Genomic DNA, 13,161 nt, shown 5'->3' with positions numbered 1-13,161 from the left:
AAAAAAGAAGAAAAAGGAAAAGGAAAAGGAAAAGGAAAAGGAAAAGGAAAAGGAAAAGGAAAAGAAAAAGGAAAAGGAAAAGGAAAAGGAAAAGAAAAAGAAAAAGAAAAAGAAAAAGAAAAAGAAAAAGAAAAAGAAAAAGAAAAAGGAAAAGGAAAAGAGAAAGAAAAAGAAAAAGGAAAAGGAAAAGAGAAAGGAAAAGGAAAAGAAAAAGAGAAAGGAAAAGAAAAAGAGAAAGGAAAAGAAAAAGAGAAAGGAAAAGAAAATGAGAAAGGAAAAGAAAAAGAAAGGAACACTATCAACCAAAGAGATGAACTGTAGATAACATGCAGGAGTATAATAGAAATTTTCACAACAAATGTAATTTTTCTGGAAATTCCAGACAGTTTTTAAACTTCTTATAGAACAAAACAATTTACTGTCCATTACTAACTGAGAATACATGGAGTACATTTAAGTCTCCCCCGAAATTTAGAATAATATGAAAGTGTTTGTACCATCCTGCTCTACACATATTAGTGGCCAGATATATGTTAATGTATACATTAAGCACAGGAAACTCAATGTCCAGGCTACAAAATTTTTTAATTTAATTTTAACTCTATAAAATATTGGTCAATTAATATGACTTTCTGAAGTTTAATTTTTTATTTAGATGAATATCTCATAGTGTTTAGGCCATACAAAGTTTTATTTTATACAAGATGAAAATAAGAAACTGCATCAATAATATTTCTTGTCACAATTTTATTCTGTTTTAAATGATCTGGAAATTCCTAGATTTGTATGATTAAATAATTTGCCAGATCATGGCACATTTTCTTCTATCACAGAATACTAATATGCAATTCTCACAAAAAACTATATTAGCCACAGGTTAAAAAAAACCCACAACCCACAACAAAAAAAAAACCAAACCCAAATGTTAATCATACTTTCCTCTATTTAAAGTATTAGAATACTAAGTTTGCAAACTACTAAATTGTTTGCCACCTCTTCTACATATTAGATCTTGAGTCTGATGTTCAGTTAAACCCTGAAAATCCTAGACAGAGCAAATCCTGTGAAATGGTACTTAAATACTGGCCTCTGACATAGGATTAACCCTTAAAATGAGTTTCCTACCTAGAAGAGCAGCATGACTTAGACTGCATCAACTCCATACCATTTTTTTTTTTTTTTCCATTTCATTTGTGGATCCTCATGTTTTGACATCAAATTAGATGCCAGCAAAACAAGAAGGGTTTAAAACAGTAGGTTTATACCATACTGCTATAGTAACCCCTGTACTACTTTCACCAGTAGGAACTGTATCTATTCTGAGCTTCTATAAACCCCTTTGCAGTGTGGTATAGTTAGGGTTTGGGTATATTTGTGTGACCTCCATCAGTATACTTGTCAGGCAACATATCTCCATTATATTCTAGTAAGACAAAATAATAGTCTTTTATATCAAGAAAACATAAATAAAACAAAAGGGTAAAACAAAAAAAATCAGTTTATGCTTCATGGCTTCAGCCCTGCAGAGACACATGACTGAATTTGCTTTGCTCTCCATTTATGCCTCTGACTAGTCTTTGAAATGTTTGGGGATATGTTGACTCAGTTGATTTTCTGGACACAGGGTTGTGAAAGGGGGATACAGCTGTTAACAGGAACCTGACAAAGCCATCATTCATCAGTGTGTATTAGCAAATTTCCAGGTGTGAAGCCAAATCTTTCAAAATGTTTCTTTACAATGGTGTATGAAAAATGCTCAGCTATTTAACTTCAGGCCTTTTCACTCTACTGAGTATGCCACATATGATTTATGTCTAGGTGTTTCAAAAAGAAGTCACCAGACCCTCTTTGAAAAAACAATATTCCAGCTGTAGCAACAAGGTTGCTACTGTTGAGGTGAGTATTGAGCTCAAGCCATTTTCCTTGTCCTGGTGTGGTTAAAGAGAGGACTTACCAGACTTACCTACCTAGGGAGAAGACTGGATGGAACTTTTTTCCAAAAGCATCCTATTTTCCAAAGGCAGGAAGTTAGACCACAAAAGAACCATTCATTTTTAACAATAAGAGCAACTAATCAATATAATAAGTTAGCTGGGGATCTGGAACATTTTAGACTCCTCTAAATCAAGATTGTCTATCATTACAAATTTCATTCAATCGCAAGGCAAAGACCAGTGTAGAACTACTTGTTAAACTGCATAATCATTATCATAGAGCTATCACTATCACTATCAGTGATACTAATGGAGAAAGATTTGTGGATTTGTGATTCTGTTGTAAGCCAATAAGGAACAGGAAAGACTGCTACTTGGGGCAGAGAGTATTCTGCATAATTTTCAAGAATGTACAAAATTAATGAAGTAGCAGCCTGTCTTTTTCTATCAATTCCATGTCCAGAGCTTTTGTTTCTTATAAGTGTGGATAAAAAGTATTGGTGATACCAAATTATTTGCTGGGTGTTTCTTTAAAACGCAGTTTAGCTTTAAAATGTCATCTTAGCTACAGCTGCAACCAACATACAAGAACTCTTACTAGTTCTACCAACTGCTTTTCCAGTAACAGGTTAATGCTGCTCAGTTTCTGTGGAAAGAACTCATAAATGTGGCAAAAGAGTACAGAAAGCATAAAAAGAATGATACCAACTTTTATTTAGCTGTGGTGGAAACTTGCCTGTCACCAGGGTAATATACTCAGCTCTTTTAAGCTTTCACTGCTTAAAGAAAAATAGAGTTTATTTAAGATCCAGTTAAAGCAGCAACAGCAAGAAAACAATATTCATACTGAAAAGGGGGAAAGGAAGAGCTGTAGTTAAATTATTCATATATATTCCTTTTTCCCCAACGTTAATCATTATTTTAAATTCTTTAACCCAGGAAGAATTAGCTGACTCAAAGGCACAGTGATAAATCTGCCCATATTTACTCAGGGAACCGTTTTGTGACACAGCAATACCAGAGGAAGTCATGCAGGAAAAGAGCAATGAATGTTCATCTCACAAGAACAAGTTACTGTAACAATCAGTTCACAAACCTTCCAATGATTTTCAATAATACACAGTTTTCAGAAGCGGCTGTCAGTAGAGGATTAGGCCCTACACTAAGAACATAATATGACACCACATAACACCACGTAACACAATGTAACATAACATAACATAACATAACATAACATAACATAACATAGCAGAACAGAACATAACATAACATAAAGCATAACATAACATAATATAACATAACATCATAATAATGTAATTCCGTTTGCCTTTAATCACTTAATTTCTTTTAAAATTAAGGCTGGTTAATGATTAAGATGTGGGGTGGGAGTGGAAGAGAGAAGAAGTGGATGGGACTGCGGTAGGACTGCTCTCAGGGCCTGCCTTTATTTTAACCTGTTCTGGGGGCATATGTCACTGGAGTATTAGAAACTATAACCAAACCACTTCTACTGGGCATCAGTTTATAGGGCTGCCCTTCTGGTTATCATGTTATCACGTAAGTACTTTCTTCCCCAAAAGCGTGATCAGGCATTGGAACAGGCTGCCAGGGAAGTGGTGGAATTGCCATCCCTGAAGGTGTTAAACAAACATGTAGATGAGGCCCTTAGTGATATGGTTTGATGGTGGACTTGGCAGTGCTGGGGGAATGGTTGGCAATTTAAGATCAATTGATGATCTTAAAGGTCTTTTCCAACCTCGTTGATTCTATGATTCTATGATTCTATGTTGCCACAGCTGTCACACATACATGACAGCAGAGTGGTTGTCTTTCCCTCCCAAACTCTCTCCATGAGAATGATCCTCCATCAGCTGGAACATGTGGTCCCAGAGGTACTTCCGAACTTGGGTCCTGGATTTTTCTGGGTGTAAAAATCCCAGCATTTTTTTTCTTCTGAAATATATGGACTTCTTGATCTCTTTAGAAATATTGCAGCAGCTTATATACAAATCCTTTCATAGTTTCAGAAAAGTGCTCTAATCTTCTAATCTTTCCTGTATTTCAGATCAAACACATTCAGCTTTGCAGCATGGGGATAATTTATTTGATTGCTGATGGATAATGAGAATGATGCAGATATTATTACTGGGACATTTGCTCAAGAACCAGTACTATTTTTTTTTTAGCATATTTACTTGCTTGAAAGGATGCATAATTTTCCCCTTAGATTATCAGTTCTTAAGGACCATGTTGAATCAAAGATGATAGTTTGTTTTTATTAAGCTACAAGTAAACATAGACACATTTGGAAACTGTCTTTTAGAAAGGATTAAAAATATGTGTGCCATTTTATGAATCCAAAGCACATTCTAATTCAATCTTGGAAGCAGAAAGCCAGTAATAAAGGGTGGAAAAAAATCAGAAATATCAGCCTCTCCAAATGCTGACTTGGCCAGTGTCCCTATCATAATCAAGGATCTTAAATTAAGAATGTTGCTGTTTCTTCAAAATACTTGTTTTAAAATTCTATGAGATTATTACCAGCAGTGATATTGGTATTAGCATTAATATTTGTATTAGTGTGCTAGTATTAGTATTACTATTAGCTGAATAAGTACTCCATAGTACGGTACTTGTTTAAATGGTTCTGGGACCATTCACTGGTCAGCTGGCAGGGCTGATCAGCATACACAAGCGCATGTCCCTGTTACTATATTTCCTTAAACTCTGAAACAAGGATAGCAGCACATAAACTGCCCACTGGGAATGGTGCTTTGTCATTCACAAATAACGTCTACATTTTTCAGGGAAGTGTAGTTTGGTACCAAACCCTGCAAAGAGTATTTGTAGTGATCAAACACTGCCTGCAAACATGATTAACAGAACAGTTCCAGCATGGATGGACATCTTCTGCTATTGCTTAATTTTCAGGGGCCAAAGTAGACTTAGAGTATTTCAAAACTGAAACTGAAGGACCCTTAGGAAAACTGGTAATTCAGATGCCAGCATGGCAAACAGAGTGGAATGTAAAAATTTTCCCTCAGCAATGAGCACAGGTCTTGCTACCTCAGACTCCTCCAAAGCATCAGCACATGAGGTGCCTTGAGATCTCCTCATGGTCTCATGAAGGTCACTGCCTGGGGGTGACCAGAGTGATTAGTGAACTTTTTGGTCAACATAACCTCAATTTTTGAGACCAGAACTGGAGATGAGGAACTGGTAGCGATTGATTAAGAGCCACATTCTTGGGGGAGGTCCCATGTTTCTTCAAAATTCCTTTTCAAGAATACAGTCATACAGCTAGAAATACAGAATGTGTTCTGAGGGGTGACTTTCTGTCAGTCTGGCTGTATCACACCTCTCGATATCCAGGTTTTGCTGGGGATAGGAGAAAATTGTTCATCGTTTTTCACTATTTCCCTACTGGAAAGCCCTTGACACTGTGGAATCAGCGGATCACTCAGAGGGGTCTTTGACAGGATATGTTGATATTGATGTCTTATGTTCCTTTTTCTTGCTTTTAGTTTCTTTTTTCATTGAAAGCATATGGAGAAACCTGTGAGTCTGATCTTACACAATATTAGTACCAAAAAAAAAAAAGGGGGGGGGCAAAAAACTCTAACTGCTGAAGAAATATATTTAATTCTAAAGAGATGACATCTTATCCTGGAAAGCAATGGTAAATGATTGAGTTCAGAGGTTCATAGAACTGGGTCTTTTTTTTCACCACCTAAGACAATGTATTCAAAACATACAACTGTTGAGTTAAATCAAAAAAAGTATTAGTCCTTGAAATAATTCTTCTTACATTAGATGAACATTTGAAAAATAAGATATTAAAATGAGAAGCATTAAATATTAACAGATTTTCAGACCAGAAGGCACTCACTCAAGGGTTTTGAATTTTCTGACAGACAATGAGGATGGAAGCTAATTAAGCAGAAAATTAGTTTAAAGGTAGTGAACTAGACAGCTATAATCATTAAAATACCCACCAAAATTGTCATGGATCATGACATTAAAGAGGATAGTGGCTCATAAGCACTTGTTCTCTCTTAAATATGGTACTAAAATGCTTTTGTAGAGCAAATGCGCAGTGTACAGGTCTGCCAATTTTTGTACAAGTTACCTGGATGTTTGTAGCAGACATTAGCCTTGTCACCTTCATGGAATTTCCTGGGTTGAGACCAATCCATCATAATTAGTGGTACTTAGAGCCTTATGTCTTATTACTTATTGTAACCTGCTGTAATACCGTCGAATGTTCTTACTTTTAAAGAAACAAACAGATACATTTTTGTGGACTGACTACACATGCACTATTTATACATGTACTGTTATTCATGTATCTGAGTGCATTCAATCCACATCATAGCTCCTGACAAAGTCTGTGAAAATTTCTTGTACCACCTTCGGAAGTGGAAATGCAAATATTTATTGTGGCTAGTAACTCCACATGAGTTTTCAAAGTTAAACACTACAGATTTCAGAACTGGGATCCAGAAGCATACAACCAATGGTTATAACAGTTATTCTCAATTGAAAAAAAAAATGTTTGATACACAACTTGATTCTTCCCTTAGTTGCTATCAATCCTGTGCTCTTAATGAGATAAAGATTCCAACAGAAATGCAGTATGCAATTATTTTGAGAGTTTAGGATAACTCAGTGACCTCCACTATTTTTGTAGTACAGTCTCATTTCAGAAAATAGGTGATGTTCCTTGTGTCACCAGTCAAGGAAACAGAACTTTAGTTTTGTCTGTTCTTTGTGCACACTCGGTGCTTTCACCCAAAGTATTAGCAAATGCAGTGACTAGAATAAGCGCCAAAATCTTTCCCTCCTGAAGTGGCTTTCTTACATTTAGCACTGTCAGACATTAGCAGGAGCATGAACATATGACCTCATAATACATATACACAAAGCAGGTACTTCTGAGTAGGAAACACGGGCTATAAGATAACTGAGTTGCTGATTATGACCCATCATTAGTCCAATTCTGTATGTCAAATATCTGGTTTGTTTAGGTGCAGAAAATTTGATGGGTTTAGGTTGTACTCTTGTTATGGAGTACAATGTTACTGTTACACTGTATGAGACATCAGGCTTGACTTCAGGAAAAGAAACTATATTATTGTGTAGACTTAGCTGTTCTCTGTAGTTCAGGCCTCACAGTCAGCCTTCCTTGTCATGCGTGACATTACACCACCACCCCTTCCCGTTTCAGGGATGCATAGTTTACATCTAAACCACCTGACAAAGAAAAAGAGATGAACCAGTTCCTGTTCCAGGCTGTGCTCCAGATGCTGCTGTTGAAGCTGATATTTCTATTTCTGGAAAATTATATTTTCCATTTGAGGTAACTAGAGGAGAATACATTCTGGAACACAATCTCTTCAAGAAAAATCAAAACAGCAATTAAAATGGTCATGGTCATGGCACTGCTAATACATAGATGGTGGGGGTGTACTAGGGTAGCAGAGGAAGGAATCTTACAGAAAGTGGCCAGGATTGTGAGCATCTCTAACTGGTTCCAACAGATCAGTTGGCTAGATGGAAAGTTAACAAGATTTTTCAATAATTACTAAGTGTCACTGCAGTAGGCAAAAAGTAATTCCATACCTTTATGGTTTTGGTGAAAACTCAGAGTCCAGGTTGAAATAAGACAAGGACAGACCTTTTTCAACAATGACTGCCAGAATCTTTCTAAGAGAGGTGATGTCCTCCAAATTTTTACAATACATTTATTTGAAAAATAAAACATGAAATTGCCCTAAAAGCATATAATCAAAACATTCAGCATATACATAAACATTCAGCAAATGTAGAATCTGGTTAAAAAAAAAAAATAAATGAGAAACTTTAAAACTTACAGAATTTTAACATAGGTCAGTATACCTTCTGTTATTCCTAATATCTTGTAAATACAGAGGAAGAGCTGTCTCAGTCTGAAATGAATGACACATTTTCAGATAGATAAGACAAGGAATCAAAACACTGTACATAAAGTAAAAAACTTCCTATGATGTTTTAAAAGTACGCAAAGATGTAGCAAAATTTAAGTATATAACATTTAAGAAACCTTCGTATTGCACTGCGAAGAAGCATAAGGTTAAACATTTGCAGAATTCTCTAAAGAGTACATTGAAATGTCACAAAGAACAAAAACTAACAGAAATTTTGGAAGGTGTGACTGTTCAGTAGCAGTAGAGGTACTGGAAAACATGTATTAAACTTATACATTTATATATTTAGAAGTCCATAGTTAAATTTAACCTGTGCAGCCGGGATATTTGAAATTAAAGCAAAAATTTGTCCTGGTTTAAACCCAGCCAGCAGCAAAGTCCCACGCAGCCCACACTCACCCCCCCTTCTCCTCTCCGTGAGCGGAATGGGAAACAGAAGCGAAAGAATGTAAAACCCACGGGTTGAGATAAGAACAGCTTAATAACTAAAATAAATAAAGTACATTATAACACTAATACTACTACACATAACAATAATGGAAATAACAAGGAGAGAAAACTAAAATTAAAAGAGAAAAAAAAAAAGCAACAATAAACCCAATTGTTCACGACCCACTGACCAATACCCAGCCACACCTGAGCAGTGATTGGTCCCTTCCGGATAACTCCCCCCAGTTTATATACTTGTCATGATGTGCTGTGGTATGGAATACTCCTTTGGCTAGTTTGTATCAGGGATCCTGTCTCTGCTTCCTCCTGGCTTCTTGTGCCCCTTGTCACTGGCAGAACACTGAGAGACTGAGAAGTCTTTGATTAGGGTAAGTGCTGCTGAGCAACAACTAAACCATTGATGTGTTATAAGCATTGTTCTACTAAAGCTGAAACACAGCACTTTGCCAGCTACTAGGAAGAAAATTATCACAGCAGAAACCAGGACAAAACTATAATTTAACCCTCTCCCCCCACCAAAATAGATGAATATGAAGGGCCTGAACCTTTGATGAAAACTGGTCAAGACCCCTGGCACCAAGAAGATGTCCTCCCACACTATTAAGTTATAGTTATATTTTAGATTTATACTTGCTTATTCAATACCAAGTTTGTGTAATTGTAATTTCAAAAAAGGTTACTCTAGCAGCCTTTCAAGTTTGATGTTGCATCTATTTGACAAAAGTATACAAAACCAGTACATTTCTGATTGCATAAGTCTAATTCATGTCACTTGAAATGTGATCAGATGTCTTACACAGAACACTTTTGTACTCCAACAGGAAATTTTAATAACATGGACCACATATGAACTGTTAAAGTTCACATATTAATAATACATATATTTTGATTATAAATCATAAAATCACAGAATCATAGGATGGTTTGGGTTGGAAGGGACCTTAAAGATCATCCAATTCTGACCCCCTGCCATGGGCAGGGGCACCTTCCGCTAGCCCAGGTTACTCAAAGCCCTGTCCATCCTGGCCTAGAACACTGCCAGGGATGGGGCAGCCACAATTTCTCTGGTCATTGTCTCACTATCTCACAGTAAAGAACTTCTTCCTAATATCTAATGAAAATCTAATGAATATCTACCCTCTTTCAGTTTAAAGCCAGTGCCAGTGATAACCTAGTGATAGTGGCACTTAGTGATAGTGTCCTATCACTACACTCACTTGTACAGAGTCTCTCCCCATCTTTTCTGTAGGCCCCCTGTAAGTACTGAAATGCTGCTTTAAGGTCTCACCAGAGGCTTCTCTTCTCTAGGCTAAACAAGATCATCTCTCTCAGCCTGCTCTCATATGAGAGGTGCTCCAGTCCCCTTGATTATCTTCATGGCCCTCCTCTGTGCCCGCTTGAGCTGGTCTATGTCTTTCTATGCTGGGGGCCCAAGAGCTGAATACAGTACTCCAGGTGGGGGGCTCACCCGAGCAGAGTACAAGGGGAAACTCACCTTCCTTGACTAGCTGGCCACTTTTGATGCAGCCCAGGATACAGCTGGTTTTCTGGGCTGGCTCATATTCAGATTTTCATCCATTAATACCCTGAAGTCCTTCTCCTAAGGGCTGCTTTCAATCACCAAGCCTGTATCCATATTTGGGATTACCCAGACCCAGGTGTGGAACCTTGCACTTGGCCTTGCTGAACTTCATGATGTTTGCGATGGTGCACCTCTTCAGCCTGCAAGATCCCTCTGGATGGTATCACTTCACTCTGGAGTATCAATAACACCACTCAGGATACACTCAATCCCACTGCCCATGTCCCTAGCAAAGATGTTAAATAAAACTGTTCCCAATGCAAACCCTTTTGGGACACCACTTGTATCTGGTCTCCAACATTGAGTTGTTGACAGCAACTCTTTCAGCGTGACCATCTAGCCAATTTCTTGTCTGCGGAGTGGTCCATCTGTCAAATACATGTGTCTGCATTTTAGAGACAAGGGGCAGTGGGACAATGTGCCAGTTTTGGTTGGAGTAGTTAATTTTCTCCATAGTAGCTGGCACAGGTCTGTGTCTTGGATCTGTGCTTGAAACAGTTTTGATAGCTCAGGAATGGTTTTGTTATTGCTGAGCAGTGCATACCCAGAGTCAAGGCCTTCTCTGCTTCTCACCCCACCCCATCAGTGAACAGGGTGGGGATGCACAAGGAGTTGGGGGGGACACAGCTGGGACAGCTGACCCAACTGATCCAAGAAATGTTCCATATTATATGATATCATGCTCAGCATATAGAGCTGGGGGAAGGAAAATAAATGGGGGGTTACTCAGAATAATGTTTTTTTTCCCAAGTAACCAATACATGTGATGAAGCCTGGATTTGGATTTCCTGGATTTGGCTGAACACCTGCCGGCCAGTGGGAAGAAGTGAATTAATATCTTGTTTTGTTTTGCTTGTGTGTATTTTGTTTTGTGTGTGTGGCTTTTGCTTTACCTATTAAAATGTCTTTATCTTAACCCATGAGTTTTCTCTCTGTTACCATCTGATTCTCTCCCCCATACCACTGGGGGTGAGCAAGTGACAGTGTGGGGCTGAGTTGCCACTGGGGGTTAAACCATGAAAGAATATTAAATGCTTTGCACAAGTCCAGGTTGATGATGTCAGTTGGTCTTCCCTTATCTACCAATACTGTAACCGTGTCATAGAAGGTCACCAAATTTGTCAGGCATGATTTGCCCTTAGTGAAGCTGTGTTGGCTGTCACCTATTTTGCAGAAGTGCTTTTCACAATTTATTATTTGAATCATAAATAGTACGTTTATGACACAGTCTTGTACAACTTGTTATTCTTAAATTGCAAATCACTGTTTTATGTTTAATTCTGAAACTACTGAAAACAATAATAATTGTGAGGAGAGGATTATGTAATACAAATTCCATTGTACAAAAATGCTGCCCATGGAAGAGCAAGTTCTTCGTTTCCCCTATGCTGTTTCTAATTTTTGTTTGTTTTTTTTTTTTCCCCCAAAATTATTTGCCTTTTTATTATGGTACATGTAAAGTTTTAGAGTTATTTTCTTTGCCATGCTGCCTTGCTCTTGAAGATTAATTCTGTAAGAATGAGTCTTCAAGAAAAGTCAGGAAGTGACTTTTTAGCTTTTCCCACAGCCTTCTTTAAAAAAGTTAGATTTAAAAAATTAAATGAAGATTAAATGTCAACCAAACCAACAATCCCGAAGCTCAGTGACCCAATTAGAACAATATACAACTACCAATCTCCAGAACGGACGTCATACAGATGACCTGAATCCCCTTGACAGATGAGAGTTGTATTTTGCCTCTTACTGGACCATTTGTCATTAACTCATCTCTAACCTCTAGCTGCTGTTTCTCATGGTCACTTTGCTCGGCAGTGATCTACTCTGACAGCAAGATGGGTAAGCATAGGAGGAGGTGTTCATCCTGTGTGTCCTAGGAGCTAAGAGGGAAATTACTATTAAAGAGATTCCAAGCCTTGCAGCTAATTATCTACAAGGGTAATTCCTATAGAAGTGAAGTTCTCACTTTTGAGGAGAAACCATGACAGAATAACACAGGAAAACTGGACCCTTAACAAAGTGGAAAAAGAGAGAGGTGAGAGATAAACACATCTTGCTTATTACTTTTCTTTTCTATGTTTTTCCTCTTTCCTTCTCCTTCTCCTCCTTCTTTTCTTCCTTATCCTGGCCTCTAAAATTACAGTAGACACCTAAATTCTTTAGACCCTTTTCAGCAAGGTGAAGATAGAATGTAAATATTACTTATTTACAGGATGAAAACTAGAGAACAATGACATATTCCTTTAAGGCTATATGAAGTAATGAAACTACACTGCACCACTAGTATTATTTTTAAAATTAGAAAGGTCTTTTTGTCCCTTATTCGGATGATCTTTTTTTTTCTCTTGGCCGGGTAGTATCTTGAGTTTTAGTCTTGTGTGTATTTTATATCAAGTTAACACTGTTTCAGAGTCCATAACTCAGACAACTCACCCATTAACAAGAGTTTCTGTCATGCATGACTTTCAGGAGAATCTTCTCATATTAGTAGATTTTCCAGCTTCTGTGCTTTTATTTCTGATCTCTCCCTTCAGGTCTTCAGGAAGTCTAGATGGATTTAATTTTTGACCCTAAACCATTTTATTCCCTATCTACTTCCTTGCCATTAACTGAAATGGAGGGTTTTCCTTTTTGTTGGCATTTGGGTTTTTTTGTTGGTGTTTGTTGTTGTTGTTATTATTTGCTTTGTTTTAGTTTACTTCGGTTTGGCTTGGTATAATGGAGGTATTCTCTCTTCAATCTGACATTCAGTTATGAGCCTTTGAACCAACAAGGAATAAAAGTCCCTCCTTTCTTATCATTATTACATTTTTCCTGGTTTAAGTGCCTTTGGACTGAAACTTAATTTCTCTACGTTAAAATACACACCCGCCACTCCCCCCAAAAAAGTAAAAAAACTCCATCAGAAACAAAACTAAACCACCCTGCCCTGTCATGAAATAAACACATAAACAGCATAAGTTTAAGTGGTTCATTATAGGCGTATGGCTTAGCTCAGCCAGAATGGCTACTAACCACCACTGGTGAGAAAATGGACATGTGGCCATGGGATGGCTGATATCCAAACATATACACAACAGAGAATAGATAAACTACCACCACCGTGAACAGTATCACTATTAACAGAGCTCCAGAAAAGTTGTTCTACAAGAAGTTGGACCATCAACAGAATTTTATTGGCTTCTGTAAAAGCAAATGGGTCTGGTCTTTTTCCTGATGTTTTAAAAGATGA

Source organism: Strigops habroptila, chromosome Z (assembly GCF_004027225.2).
Source record: "Strigops habroptila isolate Jane chromosome Z, bStrHab1.2.pri, whole genome shotgun sequence".
In the NCBI taxonomy this organism is placed as follows: Eukaryota; Metazoa; Chordata; class Aves; order Psittaciformes; family Psittacidae; genus Strigops; species Strigops habroptila.
This window is presented reverse-complemented; position numbering follows the sequence as displayed.